The following is a 16,701-nucleotide window of genomic DNA, read 5'->3' as shown; positions in this document are numbered from 1 at the left end:
GCATTGGTGGTGCAGGCTTTACTGTAGTTACAGAAACTCTATTAATGTACTCAACTGCTCAAAATAAGATTTATAAAACAGAAAAGCTGGTCTTCAGGCATCACTACTTTCAACTTAAACAACAATACGGCATTTACTACATTGTAAATTACTCTTGGAATTACTTTTTTCTTTTCACAGCAATTTGTACTGTATTTGGCAGTCATGATACTCTGCTGAGGATGTAGTTTGCATGACATGACAATTAATTATAGCTGAAAACAGTTAAACATATGCAAAATGAATGGAAAATGCTTTTTTCTTGAACAGGGTTAGTTTATGCAGAATGACAGGGTACACAGAACATACTGACTGGCTGCTTATATTCAATCAATCAACCCCCACCAAGTCCTATTTCTTTTCTCACATGTGTGCTTCCCACCTGCCTTTCTTAAAAATACATTTAAAGAATACGAACAAAGGCTCTGAATGCATTTGACTCTGGACTGAATATTAAGATAAAAACTTACCTGCTGTGAAATCCTCGGTTGTTACAGGAGTTAGCGTTTAAATACCATTTCCTTGAAGAGCTTTATGCCTTCCAGTGATGTTTATTTCCACTGAGCTTACATACCTGGGTATTTGCATTTGATTTCGTGCCTAGGAGCACTCACTCACACAGACAAGTCCACACCAAACCATTTCTGAGAGTTAGTTTCTCACAGTGAGAGGGAAATCCTGAAGGCAGCCTTTCTGACAGGCAAAAATAAAGCCCTGGATTTGACAGCTTACACAATAGAGAAGAGAGTTCTGTAAATCTGAGGCACGAGAAAAATTAAGATTTTTTTTTTTTTGGTCATCCTTTCCCAAAGCAATCTGACTAGGATTGACCAAAAAAAAAAAAAATCTATTTTTTTCTTGCAGATTAGAGATGCAAATTCTTCCCTGTCTAGGCATGGGAATGCAGAAGATCCAGCTGAAAGCCTCCAGAAGAAAACTCTATGTGCAAAACTTCAGGGTTATGATTAAGTGAGTAAGGTTTTCACCTCGGAGGTTTTGGAAAGGTTCTGATCCCATCCGTTCAACAGGGTGCTTGTTTTCTGGCTGTTTCACTGAAAGTCACAAATGAAGGGCTCTGTTAAGCACCTTAATGGCATTTTTTGTGTGTTTGCTGTCTGTTTATCCTTCTACAGACTGGACATTTCCACAGAAAGCATTTTCAAATTTCCAGCTAGCTGGATTATTTGAGGAAAAAATAATAGTAAACCTATAAAATCAGACCAGTCCAGTTCTTTCATCAGATGTTGCTAGACAAAATATGAATTGAAGTGATACTACTGGCATCACCCATGTATTTGATGAAATGGTTCCCAATACCATCATGGAAAACAAAATATTGCGGCAAATTATGTCTAAAAAAAGTTCTGTAATTTTTAAGAGACTGACACTGCATCGACCACTTAAAGCTATATGTAGGCTGAAAAGATGATCTTGATTTGGAAAGCTATGTGGAAAGCTGTCTTGTAGGTCAAGAGAAGTTCAATTTTATAGAAAATTCTGATCCTAAGACATGCACTGTTGCTTTCTAGGTCAACTGCAAGAAGTTGAAAACAACCCTTCACAGAAAACCAATTGTGTAAGAACTATCACAAGAAAAGTCACCAGATAAAATCATCTTTTGTAATGTGGCAAATGAAATCACTCCAGCTGATTTCCCTGCCACAACCAACGTTACCTTCCTGCCTTTCAGAACTGGCTGGTTACCTCCAGTCTGATCCAGAGCTCCACGATGGAAAGTCACTGGGCTTGGGGTTTTTTTTTTTTTTTTTGGCACCCCCCCATCCTCTTCCACTTTGTGGGGGCCACAGCCAGGCTGATTTCTCAGCCGGAGGGTGACGAGGTCCGTTGTCACTTCACGAGGAGCTCTGACTGTCACACCCCTCACCAGAGCCCAGGCAACCCCTCCACAAGGACCACAACACACGTAACACCACAAGGGATCGCGTTTTGGGGAAGTTACCTGGAATTTGCACTGCCGTGCCTTCAACTGAACCCACACTGGTGCCAATCACGAAATCTGATCCGTTTGTGACTTCCGGGAGGGAAAATGATGAAGTCACGGTTTCCACAGTGCTCGGCTCCTCGGAGCCCAGCGCTGATGGCTCCTTTTGGTAGGGGCTGTTCCCAGGGGCGATGCTGTTGGCTGCAATGTTAAAGGAGGTGGTTGTGATCTCCCCCTGGCCAAACAAGGCCGCCTGTGTTTCTGTGCCTCCATCCAAAAGCTGGGAGGGCGAGGTGACCACTGTAGCTGCGTCCTGGCCAGGTTTAAATCCTTCACTTTTGATGCTGTTGGGTGAGTCTGAAACAGTTGTGGGCACGAGCCAGGGGTTCTGCCTCTCAGCAGTCCTGGCTTCCTCTTGGTGGGGATTATTGGCTCTCCCTGAAGAAGCTTCCACTTTTGTTGTGCTGACTTTTGATATATCTGTGCTCGCTCTTTCTCCGAAACTCAGAAAAGCAGTAGGCAAGACATGTATTGATGGAGAATCTCCAGAAACAGCAGCGTCTTCCTCAGCAGGTAAATCAGTTGCAGGGGTTTCTGTCTCCTCCGTCCCACCTGTTAGAATCCTGCCAAACTGAGGAGTGCTTTCCGTGCTTGTGCTGTCCGAAACAGGCTCAGGAGAAAGCTCCAGCAGAGGGGACTCTGTTGCCTCCAGAAGGTCACTCGTGGGTGGTTTATATGTTGCTGTAATATCAGAACTAACCTCTTTGAAGATTCCTCCTGAGGAGTGATTGGACTGATGTGAATCCCTTGATGATGATGATGATGGTGATGTGCTGGTAATGATTACCTCAGGGTACTCAGATACTCTGTTTACTAAATGAACAGTTACTGAGGATTGAGGAGCTTGAGAAACAGAATAAAAAGTCACTGGATCTGTCTCCTCATACTCTGCTGATGCTGATTTTGTGTTTGTGTACACCATGGGACGATTCCCTGCACCCTTGGTGGGTGACACAGTTGTCATCTGGGATGCTGGCTGTGTGGTGGCAACACTTAACTCAAGCTCACCAGTTGCCAAAGCCTCTTCTGGCTCACCAGTTACAACTGGTGTAAGAGAAGGAGCCACAGGCTGATTATCAGCCAGCTCTTCTTGGCCCATCCCAGAAAAGCCAGAGACTGTTTCGCTTTGCTCTGCTGTTTCTTGGCTGTTTGCTGAAGTACTCGGCTCATAGGTGTCTTCTGTGGGGCTGGTCACAACAGGCTGGGACTCAAGAGGCACCTGGGGGCTTGCCAGAGATGGCACTGTGGGAAGGAAAATGCCCAGTTCGGAGGGTCCCGTGGTGGTGAGAGTTTCTGTCGCAAAACTCATGTCATTCCCTGAACCCAAATCCACATCACCTGAGGTTGGTCTGTGCCCAGAGGTCACCAGCTCTCTACTTGGTGGACTGGAAGTAGTCAGAGGAAGAGTGTCACCAGATCCAAGTGTCTTTTCTGTGGCTATGGAAAACCTGGGAGTGGAATAATATTTCTCCCCTTCAGCTGTCGTGCTATCATCATAGCCATATGTTGACTGTGTGACAGGATTTGGCATAGTCTGCACACTTATTATATCCTCAGGCATTGATGTAGAGTGATCCATGTCTATAATAGTTGTTTCTTCTGGTGGGGTTTGCAGTCGTTCTTCAATCAGGGTAATGTCACCATAAACAGAAACGTTCAATATTACACTTCTTTTATCATCAATCATAGGAATAATTTTTTCATATAACCCAGTGTCGCTCGTTAGCTCCTCTGATGAAGCCGTCTTTGGGTGAGCAGCAGATGGATTTACCAAAACCTCCGTTTCTTCTGTGAAAAGGGAGACTCGTCCCGTGATTGCAGTCTGCGATCCATCTCTCGGAGTCTCTGTGGTCATAACTTTGGAATAAACAGGTCCAGGAACACTAGATGATACATTTAGTTCCACTTTGGAAGAGGTGGGTATTGAGAAATGGGAAAACGTATCAGGGGAAGATGGATCTGAAACACCAACCCAGCCAGATCCTTCCCCAGAGCCCTCAGGTAGCACTCTGCCCAGAGGTTTTGTTGCTGATGTTACAAGAAATTCCTCTGTTTCAGGACTGGAAGTCCCATTCAGTATAACAGATACAGGAGTTGTGCCTCCTTTAATCAGAAAATGTGAATTTTCCTCCTGAGAAGCAGCTTTAGACGTGGGTGTTGTCTTATCTGTTTCATTTTCTCCTCTCCCATGGTCAGTTTCCTTTTCCTGTGGTTCTTCATTCGCAACAAAATAATGTGTGGTGTCTTCAACCTCTTCAGAGATGAAGCTCTTGGAGCTGTCTTCTGCTGAAGCTGAGGAGCTGGGGAAGGTGGAGGTGGGGAATGGGTCTCCAGTTTCTGGCAGCAGCTCAGCTACAGCACTTGTGACTTCTTCATTAACTTCAACATTTGCTGGAGTGCTTCCTCGTTCAAAGTCCTGGGTCATGTCAGTGGAAAGCCCAGGTCCCATAGTTGCAGGGTGAGAAGTTTCAGGGCTTGAGGTACTCTTGGTTTTTTGGACAACAAATGGCACTACAGAAGGAAGAGCAGCAAGGTCGTCTCCTGACCCCTGTCCTGAAAACAGTGGATCACCAATGAGCTCATTATTTGGCTCTTTTTCTTCCTTAGGTGTCAGGAATGTTCTGGGAATATCTTTAGTAGGGAAAATGTTTTGTACCAGCTCTTCCTCTTGCTCTACAACTGTGACTGGAGAGCTTACGTATTTCCTTTCAATTGTTACAGCCTCAGTTACTCTGTCATCACTAAATGGCAAAAGTGGTTTTTTGACAGGTTCAGTTTCTAATTCCTTTTCTTCCAGGTAAGGACTGGGAGTTGGAACATTTAAAAATCCCAGATGTTCATGGCTAGTCTGTGTACTTTTAAAGAACGAGTCTGTTGTTGTTTCCTCAGAAGATTCCGTAGCTTTTGGTGAAATTTCGCTTGCCGTCTCTTCCCCAGATTGTATCTCTTCCATCAAAGGAATCTTCGTTGTAAAAGTTCTCACTGCCAGCTCATCAGCAGTTTTCTCCTCAGTTCTCACATCCCCTGCAGCCCCCATGGAGGTTACCTCATGTTCAGAACTTGTGACCTGCTCATCAGGATCTGTAGTGAAGGCAGGATACAGAGGTGATGTGCTGACAGCTTGCCTGTCATCCTTCTCCCACATTTCTGGTCTCCCAGTCGGGGCAACTGCTGTTTCTGCAAATGGTCCAGTGGATGAGTCAGGTTCTCCAGATCCCTGGTCAGTAATTGAGAAATGACCTCCAAGTATTTCTTCCGTAGGTCCATTAGACATAAGTTTTGTGGTGCTGCTGTCATCTTTGAATTCTTCCCCAGAGCCGTGCTCAATCAGTAAAATCTTGCCCAAGGAGACAGTTGAAGAACCAACTCTTGCATCTTTGCTTTCTGTAGATTCAGCTACTGCTTTTTCACTGCCAGTACCATGTGTCACCAAGCCCTCATGAGGGTTGTTACTGACCACAGATGCTGGAGATGATGTGGCCTCACCTGTTTCTGAATCTCCGGTTTCAATTCCTGGTGCAATGTGAGATGCTATCTCTTTCGTGGAACCAGATTTTATGTCAGAAGGAGCTGTGTAGGTTGGTTTTGTTTCTGTGTTGAGTAATCCTGGGTTTTTGGTACTAAACATATCCAGGGACGTCTGACTTTCTGCTCCAGACCCTTCTGTGAAGCTCTCTGACCAAGTACTCAAAATTGTTACTGCAGGTTCATCTGTTCTTGCACGTTTTTCGTACTCTGTTGTTGCATCCTTTGGTGAAGCATCATCTGTGCTGTCAATTTTTCCTTGATACATTTCTGTTTGTGTTTCAGTGACAGGCCTTAACGGGACTGAAGTCAAAGTAGCGGACTCAACAACAAAATCTGTGTCTCCAGAACCTGGATCAATAAATGGGGAGCCAATACTTACCACTCTGCTTGTGGAACCCCCTGAAAATATGTCTGCAGGCTCTTCTGCTGATCCTTCATTTACAAAAAGCTTCTTCTCCCTCAAGAGAGGAACGGTGGTGACCTTTTTGATTTCAGAACTTATGGTACCTGGTACTGTTTTTCTGACGGGCTCGTGACTTACAGTTATGACTTCACTTGTGGTGCTCCCAAGTTCATTCAAATCCAAATTTTCCTCTGCAGCAGTAGCTGAATTTTGGTGACCTGCATAAACAGTGGTGTGCATTTCTCTTTCATCATCAATATTCTTTTCAGTTACAAGAGAACTGGCAAGCACTTTTTCCGTAATTAGCTCAGACACAGAGTTGGTGGCAACAGTTACTTGAGGACTTTGATCAAAGGCAGGATAAGGAGTACTTATAGCTCTGGGCAAAGCAGAGGTGATTCCTGAATCAGTCACAGAAAATTCTGTCAGTAGTGCTGTGCCGGAGCCCAAAGAAGTGTCTTGCATTGAAAGTGTTTCTGTTACTGCTATTTCCTCTGTTACAGTGATGCTGTCTTTCACATCTCCAGAGCCTTCCAGCACCATAAAAGAAGCAGCACTCATCTCAGGCTTTGCTGTATGACTTGTTTCCAGAATGTTTTCAACAGGGGAATTTGCATTAAGTTTAAGAGTTGTTCTATAATGGTCTCCCGGAGCAGGGGTTGCCTTTTCTGAAATAAGGTCAGTTACGGCATTGTCTACTGTAGCAGGAATAAAAACTGCCTCCAGAGAAGCAGTTACAGCAGAACTTTCCACAGTAAATGCATCAGGAGAAGATGTTATACCAGAACTTTTTTCATCATCTTCCTTTCTTGACCCTGTCACAGCATCTAAGACCGGAGTGGACAGATCAGACTCAGTGGAGCCATCTCCAGAGAATTCACTAGGAGCCAAAAGCAGGTTTTTGCTATCCTTAGTGGAGCTCTCCTCAGTTCCCTGCCAGGCCATGGTCTCTCTGCTGTTTTGCACAGACTGCTCGTGTGAAGAAGTGGTGGCCACTGATTTATCTGTTGTCACAACTTCAGACTCCCCACTATAGACAGGTTCTAACATTGCAGCCCCTGAGGTTGGTTGTGTGACCTCAAACGGCCCCATCACCTCTCCAGCTTTGCTTGGTTGCATAGTACCAGAAGCTTCAGGTTCATTAATGATGAATGTGTTTGTCTCGTTGATTTGGGAAAAGGTTACGTTTTTGGAATGGGCAACGCTTTCGATTTGGTCGCTCCTGGCTTCCTCAGCTTTTGTGCTCTTGGGTGCGCTGGTGACCTGCTGCTTGCCATTGATGAACTGCAAAGCTGGAGGGGTTGTAACATCAGTAGTGTTTTCACAGTCTTCGTCGTCTTCAAACTCTGGATAGTTTGGAAAGAAAGGATCCAATATTATATATTCAGAGGAATCCTGCACAGAGTCTGAAGTACAGGGTTCAGTCTGAGCTGACTCTGCATCAATGTGGGTTTCATCTATTGCATGAGGAAGCATGTGGCGATTGAACAGATCCAAAAATTCATTCACCGGGTGATCTGCAAGAAAAAGAGAGTTTTTCATAATCCCTAAGTAACAGCAGACACACGAAGTACAAGCAATCCATTGGAGAAGAAAAAAAAAAAAAACCCAAACAAAAAAAAAATCTGAAATTCAACAATTTGTTGCAAATTCAGTGTGTTCTCCTGTTGACACAAAGTTAAACTCTGCCATGGGGTGTGATTTTCTAGTTGGAGCCTCTCTGTATATTGAACACATTGGTTATTCAGGTCTGCTGATTGCCAATGCCCTTGGTCCCAAACCCATGCCTGAGTTACCTGCTCCTACATTTTCAGCAAAGATGAGGAATGGACAAGATGAAAACCACTTTTCAGACCAACTTGCTGCAACTGCTTCCAGGGATTTAGAACAGTAACTGACCTCTACCAATAACTGAATCTAGGCAAAGCTAAGCAAGGCAAAGTCTAAAATAAAATAAGACACAAAAAAACTCCCTCTGCATCTCCCTTTTCCTTATACTATAGAGTAATTCAGATTACTAGGAACACCATAACATCTACATCAATCACTCTTCACTAGACTTGGACCCTAGGACAGTGAATAAAGTCTTATTTTACATAGCTGCTGCTACTTGGAATTTTAAAGCATTATGCAGCAAATGAGAAAAATTATCACAGATTCAAAGGTCAACTCCCACTCAGAGGGGTAACATGACTGAAGTCAAGTAATTTTCTTCTGTTTACCACTAACTTTGAATTATTTACATACTCCTACAGGTTGCAAGCCTCTCAGTTTTTTTCTAGGTGGCATATAAAGGGGAAGAAAGAAGATTAAGAAGGCAAGATTTTAGCTGCAGAAAGCCTCGTGAATTCCTCCAAGATTTATGATCCCAGATTCCATAGACACTTTTTAAACTTGCCCTTTCAGCACAAACATTGCTTCAAACCTTCTGTTCCAGACAATGGAAACTATCCTAATTAAAATGAAATTTAAAAAAAAAAAAATTAAAAAGAAGGACACAACAGACTCAGAAACAAGCCCCAATATTTCAAGCTTGGCCAACTGACTTGAAATTGTAAACCTTGTGCTGAAATCCTATTCCATGAGTGTTTCTTTCTTCTGGAGCTATGTTTATAACCCTTTTGGCCAGAGGGGATCACTTTCTTGCTGGTACAAGCTGGAATGGCCAATGGAGCTTTGCCCACATCAGCCAGGAGAGGATCTGAAGCAATTGACAGGACTCCTGCCCGAGAGCACTGTCAGCAACCACTGCTTCCTGAAAAAATATCTGCAGTACGTGACACAGCTCGGCTCTTAAATCAAATCTCCCTCACTAAAACCATCCACAAGTCATAAAACAATGAGAGCTTGAGGTAAAGCACTTCATCAATTTGGAGTAATTCCCCCACCTATGGAGATCATTTAACCTCTGTGACTACTGAGTCCGCAGAGACAGAGCCATCAGGTGATCATTCTGGAAAAGAATGTATTCTATCAAGTCAAACTGACACAGAGCACTACGAGGGGTTCGTGATTCTCTGGCCTGGGCTGGCTTGTGTGTGCAAATTGACTTCAATTGGGTTTTGAAAAGGTCACTGCAGCTCCATTGAGAATTAATGTTCTAATACCTCACGCTGTGTTTACAGCTGAACTCATGAAGTATTACTGGATCTCAGCTTTGCTAAAGCTCCAGCTGAAGAATACAGAGAATAAATCACCTTCAGCATTGTTTGTTTCAACTACAGTGTCAAGTCTGTGCAACACTAAGCTCAGGGCTGCCAGTGCAAGCAAAACAAAGGTTGTTTTTAACCTTGTGCCTGCCTGGCTGTTGTGCATTGCTCAGAGAAGCCTGGTGTTTGCCATGAGCTATGACAGCTCTATTAGATGGCTACAGAACTGAGATTTCCTCTCCGTCCCTCACGTGTGCTTGTTGGGAGTTACTTTATGCAATGCTTGCAAAGAATGAATGCTCTTCTCCAGTAAATTAGAAATATTGAGAGAGGCTGCCCAGTCCCGCAGAAGAATAAATTTTCTGCAGCAATTTACTTGAGCTCTAAGAGATCTCCCTTTCAAATTTTGTGAAAAGCAGGGATTTGGTAATCTCTCCAAGACTGGCAGCATGACTTTGAGGAGCATGTCTAACAACACCCCTTTCAGAATCCATGAATTTCAGCAAAGGGCCACCCTGGACACACTGAGAAACCATGACTTCATAAAAGCAGAAGTTTCACTTCAGACAGAATTTCACACCTTCCTTTCAAATCTGTGCATGCAAGAACCCACGGGAATTCAGTCAGTGAGAGAGGAATGGTGAGGCAGAGCTGATGGGGAGCTCTGAGAGCCTCTGATTTTTGGTAGATTCACTATAAAATAACTGCACCCACACACAGAAATTCAAATGGCCAGGAAAGAAGCCTTGTGCTGTGTGAACTGCCAAGGAGGGATGTGCATAAACACCCTGGTATGCCTTAAAGATTAATTATGATTTCACACACAGCAATCAAGACCGTGAAACAAAGCGTGCAGTTTTGCACAGAAATTGTACATTTGAGAAAAGAAATAATTCATAAAGCCTGGATGGGCTGTAATTTGTAGGAGGGCACCATGGCTAACAAGGTCTGACCAACATTGCAGAATTTTTGCAGCGGTGCACACCTGGGAGTCCCTCAAATTAGTAGCTCACACCAAGTCATTTATGGTAGGCAATAAATTTAGTGAACAACATCTGTTCCAAACTCACCTAGAAGACAAATACAAATTCTTACACATGCAGAGATCTCTATCAGACCCTGCTTTTACTTTGTTAGCTTTTTCAAGATCTCACATGCCAGAACAATCCACATAAAAGAACCTGAGGAAAAGGTATGATATTCTGATAATAAGCTTTCAGGAGGCTCTTTCATTAAATAACAAGCATCTTTGGAAGTCTTTTTTTTCAATATTTTTCCAAAGAAAAAATAACAAGATTTTCAGGAGATAGCAAAGAATGTAATTGATTTTTTTTTTTTATTCTTTGTTTTTAATTAGAAATTCTTTTGCTTCCTACAGGTTTGATTATTCAGTGTTAGGATTCAGGTTGCTCAGGGTTAAGAGCAATGAAAAATGCTCTATAACTCCTGAGATGACAAATAATTTACATAATGATGTGGCTCATACATCCTTGTCAACTGGGTATAAAACACTGGGATGAAAACCTACCATAAAACATTAATATAGAAGAAATACTAATACAGAAGAAATATTTATCTGTTGAACTGGTTTGTTAGACCCTGAGGGTAGGCTCCTGTTTATTTCACACCCATTCCTGCTGCAGGTAAGCACACACAGACCAAAGACTACTAAAAAAGAGACAAAACCAGGACTTTAAAGGGAAGGATTTTGTCTATCAAATATGCCTATCAATAGCTCATGGCAAACAAGCCAAAAGGAGCCCTTCTTCAAAGAGGTGCTTTGTTATTCTGGCTCCAAGTGAAGGAAAGTGAAAACAAGTAGCTCAAAAGGAGAAAAAGCCAAGGGCTGTCAGCTCAGAGTGCCAACCCAAACAAGTCCTGGGAGAGATTTATCAGCAGAGCCTCTCTTGGAGGGAAGTGATGAGGGGTGCACTGGAATGGAGATGGAAAGCATGGGTGTATTCAGCCTGGAGTGTTCCTTAATCCATTTAATACATCTAGGTGTTGTAAATGACCTGCAAGGAGCAGGCATCCATCTCAGTAACAGCTCCTCTATGTGAGAAATGGAAATCCCTCTGGCTACAGCAGGGTGGTTTCAGCCTGCTGCTGCACATAACCACAGAGCCACGGACCAAGGAGTCATTAATTCTCCTCACAACCCTCCCAATCCACCATGGCTGGTTCCAAACCCACGCCAGTTTTCCAGTGGATCACACAGAAAAGCTGCCTCCCTGTTAGCACCAGATAATGCCTGCACACATCCAGAAATGTGTAATGTGCAGCAATATTTCTTTTCTTGAGAAGACTTTTAATATTCTGCAGAGAGCTTTTCCAAGACCATCTTTGAGGGGGCAGGCAGTAAAAAAGCATTTTCTCTCTCAAAACCCATCAGATAATCATCTGAGGAAGAATTAATGGGGAGTTAAATAGAAAACATATTATGATGTTTTCCAAACTTTCGAAACACGAAATATTTCATTCAGAAGACTTATGGTTTTGTGAAGTTCCCTTCAAAATGGGGTTCTTAACATCTAATCTGGCGTCCTGCAGACATTGGAATTTCACACTTCTGCAATTCGTGAACTTATTTCTTCTCAATCTAAACTTCTGCTCAATTTTTTGTGAGCAGCAGTACAGCTCAGTCTTTTGTAGAAGGACTAGAGGTCTGATAAGGCCATGAGACCTATCAGAGGCTCTAGGATGAGGAAAGACTTAAATCACCTTTGTGTCGTGCCCGGACTCCCCTGAACCTCAGCTCTGCCAGGAACCTGATCCACAGCCTGCAGGGATTTGAGAAGCTTTATGACCATGGCTTGCTGAAATTCCTACAGCAAGGAAAAAACCATCCAAAGCCTCAACGAATTCCACAGGAATGCGTCAGTTTCATTGAATATATTCTGTTTTAAAAGCATGGTGAGGAAATAAAAAAGGGATTTGAAAAGCTGTGCCCAGTACAAAAAAAAAAAAAAAAATCTAAACCTTTCTATTAAGTAGGATGTTCTTTCCCCTTAAGATACTGCATTCAAATTGGAACAAAACAATTCAATTTCACAAAAATAAATAAATCTGATAATATAATTTGCGCTGTTTTGCTTCACAGAAGAGGTTTGATTTTGTTGGTATTTTTCAATGTATATTGTTCTTTTCATTTAATTTTTTACAATAAATAAATAAAGTATTTTGAAATACAGATATTTCCTGTTGAACCAAAATCCCAATGCGATTCCTCTACCTTGTGCCATATTGTAGTATCATTATCCCACCTAAGCATGGTCAAAGTGCAACAGTGCTCCAGGCATAACCCTTCTCTTCAGGAAAAAGTAGGAATACTGCCAAGGAGCTGGTCTAAGGCATTAGAGAAACATGCCTACTATTATACACACCTAAGCCAAAAAATTTTTTAAAAAATTTTAAAATCCAGAAATATTTAAATTTTTTATGCTTTTAATCCTTCTAACTCACATTAACATGACTAGTATACATGATGAGGTCTGGTAAAATCCAGGTCTTGATTACTGTTCTCTCTAAGTAAACAAAAGGTTTTATTTAGTTCACTTTAAAATGTTTCCCAGCTGGACATATATATTTCTAAAATTTTGTTACCTTTGGCTCCCTTTAAAAATCCTCAAGGACACAAGGCAGGTTTCAATAATTTGAGGTTTGGATTGTCTTGGGGTTTTTTTAACCTTCTAAATTTTATCAAAATTTACATTTTGCTATCGCTCTGAGAGTCAAGAGAGATTATTACATTACACACATATGTATAAATTTACCTTGCACAAAAGTCTCAGCGACTCAGGTAAACTGCTGGGAGAAAGTATTTGTAAGGAGCGACTTTTGCACAGCTGGCTGGGTAGGAGTTGAAAGCAATTCAAGGTGGGTGGTCAGTCTTGCCTACTGAAATTCACTTATCCAGTCCTTCTGCTTTACCATATTTGGGGCTTTTCATGCAAAATCCATGGGTATCACTTTCTGGCATTTCTTTTTACGGACAGGACCCCAGGCTGGAGCTGGAGGCCACGGCCAGAGGCACCTGTGGGGAGTGGGTGTCACTTAGGGGGACATCTGCTCTGCACAGGGCTCTGGGTTTGCCCTGCCGAACTCCAGAGCAGCAGGCAGGATGATGCAGAAACCATGTCAGAAGGAAAGGAACTGTTTTATTATAAAAGCATATTACGGGGCCCTCTGGCAATTCCTGGTGTTTGCTTTGTTCTTCTCCCCCGCGCCCGACAATAAATTTGCTAAAAAGAAGCAGACTGAGCAAAATGTCAAGTTGTTAAAAATGGCAGCTTTGCCGTGAGCCCCAGCACGGGCAGGGTACAGCTCCCTGGGCAATGCCTGGAAATTTGTCATGCAGCATTCTGAGGGCAGTCACATTCCCACTTCGTTTCTGCTCCAATGTGTCACCAACTAAACACGACTCCAGCCCGTGGAGCCTCCTCCCGGGCTCGAGCATCCTTCCAAGGGCAACATTTCCCTCACTGCCTACAGAGAAGACAATTCTGCAGCTCTGCAGGGCTAAACAACCCAAACCCAAACAGCTGCCGTGCGATAAATAATTTTTCTCCAGATGGAGCCCAAAACAAAGCAAAGGAGTCAGACTGCATCTGACTGAGCTGGTGTGCCCCAGTGTGTGCAGAGGGAAGTCCAACTCTGCAGGAAAAGCTGGTTGGGAAAGAGCATCTGCTCACCAGAATGACTTCATCCATTATTTCATGCGTGATATTCCATGACTGAGGTGGAAACACTGAGGTACCCATGAATTTTGGGCTTTCCTGTGCCACTCCACCACCATCCCTTCGTTACATTTACATCCTGCTAATTGTTTCAAATGTTTCTGCCACGAGACAGCTGGCACAAGAAAGAACCAGTTCTGGCCTTACCAATACGGGGAGAGAGTGTCCCCTCCAGCAAGAATCAAAAATTGACTTACCACAACATAAATTTGGGCACAAGTCAGAATTCTACACTTAGAATCTCAAGGCATACGCCACCCTTTGACTGCACCTGTGGATGCTCAGGGCTGAAAGAAATATTCTTTCTCCTCTTCCTTTTTCCAGTAATGCTGGAAAAAGGAATCACTTGGCATTAGGAAAAAAAAAAAAAAAAAAAACTTGCAGTACACTCCTTAATGTGGCAATTTGGGGAAAAAAAGTAGATTGACATCATATTATTTTAGGAGTAATAAAGGTTGGTTTATGTACAAGGCATGTACTAAATTTTTCTTTCTTGATTTGTCTCACGAGAGGAATTTTATGTGGCAGAAATAAAGCCAGAGAATATTTTACAGTTCAAGCTCTAAAACAGACAGTGGTGTTTGTATAGGTGAGTGTGAGTGTATGTGTGTGTGGGGAGAAAGAGAAGAAAAGAGTAAAACAGCAAGAAAAAAAGGAAAAGGAAAAGGAAAAGGAAAAGGAAAAGGAAAAAAAGGAAAAGGAAAAGGAAAAGGAAAAGGAAAAGGAAAAGGAAAAGGAAAAGGAAAAGGAAAAGGAAAAGGAAAAGGAAAAGGAAAAGGAAAAGGAAAAGGAAAAGGAAAAGGAAAAGGAAAATACACAGAATGTTTTTTTTCCAAGAACTGAAGCTATGATGACAATTACCCCACCTGCTCTACCCCAAAATGCTCTTTTTACAGCTATCTGGTGACATTTATTCCACTTATCATTATGATTTTCTGGCATTTTATCCCCTACTATTTCTCAAGCATTTTTTCATGTACCTCATAAGCACACTTTTAATATAATGCCTGCACAAGCCCAGTGGTCGTGCAGCAAGGAACCAAAATCACATTCTTTAGCTGCAGCCCCTGCTCTTTTGGGGCATTATTTTGAGAAATTAGTCATGTCACAACACCAATCTTTTCCCCAAGGCAAATATATTTTTTTAAGTTTCATTTTTCTTCATTGAAATGTGACTAAAATTTTGTTTGGGGCAGATCAGTCTTGGCACGTGCAAAAGTAATTGAGTTTGTACAGAAGTGGCAGTGGTAGCTCAAGGTACTGCTGTATCTACAAAACTTCTTACGTGCAAGTGAGTGTTAGAATTCATATTTAGAGTGAATACATACATAGATATTGATATATGTGGCAAAAGGATTTTTGCATCTAGATCTTAATCCTGTACTTTGCAACTATTACTCAGGAGATACAGAGTGGATTCTGGAAAAATTTAATTGATTATTCTCAGTATCATCCCTTGCTTCTGAAGAAAAAATAAAAAAGGTGAAAATGTTATAAATTTATCTCCATGCGTTAATAAAATTGTTTTGGTTATAAAACACCTGAAGCAGCCCAGGGATAAACCAGAGGTTCTCAGTTAAATCAGCATAAATCTGTAAGCTCCCCTCTGCTGCAGCTGGAGTGACACAAATGTGTCTCCACCAGACACAATTTCAAACAGTGCCTACAGAACATGAGTGTTTGTTTAACCATAGAATCACATAATTTTTTCTTGCAGTAACTTTTTTCATCTCGGTTTTCTTTTCTGCTTTGTTTTGGTTTTTTTGTTGTTGGGTTGTTTTTTTTTTTTTTTTTTTTTTTTTCCCTGGCAAAACTGGAACATTTGTTCTGGAAAAATATTAATTTGTTTTTAGAAAGACTTGGGTTTTTTTTGGAAAAGGCACTTGTGCTGGACAGCACTTGAGAACAAAGGTTTTAAACCAACTACAGCTAAAAATAGATGCCTTGCTGTGGTAATATAACTGCACCACTGAAAATCAGCAGAGGGAGACATATTTGTGACTGTAAGGTACTGCCACAAACCCCATCATGTGCCAACATGGTAATACTGCTGCAGAATTAGTTCACACCTGGCAGGCTCTGTATGTGGTCAGAATAAACTGAAAAAAAAAAAAAGAAAAAGAAAAAAAAAATTGTATATATAGGCCAGGAAGTAAAACAATTCAATTAAAGTGCGAACAAATACTCTTCTGAAGAACATTTTGGGTTAATCCTTGGTCCTGTCAGTTGGAACAAGTGCCCACAGCATTTCCCAAGGACTCATGAATTTTGCTTCTAATGTTCACCATTTAACTAGACATGTGACTGGAAACTCACTTCAAGCCAGAGTGGTGAATATATAAGTAAGCCCAGAATCATTTTACTCACCACTTTCAAGGAAAAAAAAAAAAAAAAAAACAAAAAAAGCAATGGTTTAGGAAAAAATCCCACAATGAAATACAATCAAAAATCTCAGTGCTACTCTGTGTACTTATAGGCACATTCTTTGCTGCTATTCTGGCAAAAAGCAACAAAAAAATTACATCAAATATGTGGAAATTCCTTTTCTAATGCCAAAAAACCTCCCACTGAAACTATGGGATTCCTGCTTGATGAGGTGCTACATGTAAAATCCAAGAGTATGGTTTAAAGTTAAAAACTAATATTTCTTGTGCACTCTTTGAGCTAATGATGGGTATCAAAAAGCTAATGGAGTACAAGCAGAGGTAATGCCCAGGCAGGCAGGGACTACTGCAAGACATTCCTGACCAGGAATGAAATTCCAACTGCTTTTCTCCTCCTCAGGAAGCTGAAAGCTTTCATACTGAATCCTCTTCATTCAAGAAAAGCAGTAATACATGACAA

At 41.8% G+C, this 16,701-nt stretch overlaps 1 protein-coding gene across 1 annotated transcript in view; it reads right to left on the bottom strand.

Annotated features, from left to right (window-relative positions):
• VCAN (versican) overlaps positions 1 to 16,701 on the bottom strand; it is an 89,708-nt gene that overhangs the window by 25,680 nt on the left and 47,327 nt on the right. The window lies entirely within an intron of this gene.

The sequence above is a fragment of the Ammospiza caudacuta genome, chromosome Z (genome assembly GCF_027887145.1).
Source record: "Ammospiza caudacuta isolate bAmmCau1 chromosome Z, bAmmCau1.pri, whole genome shotgun sequence".
NCBI lineage: Eukaryota > Metazoa > Chordata > Aves > Passeriformes > Passerellidae > Ammospiza > Ammospiza caudacuta.
Note: the sequence above shows the minus strand (reverse complement) of the source record. Positions and strands in the feature narration are given on the sequence as shown.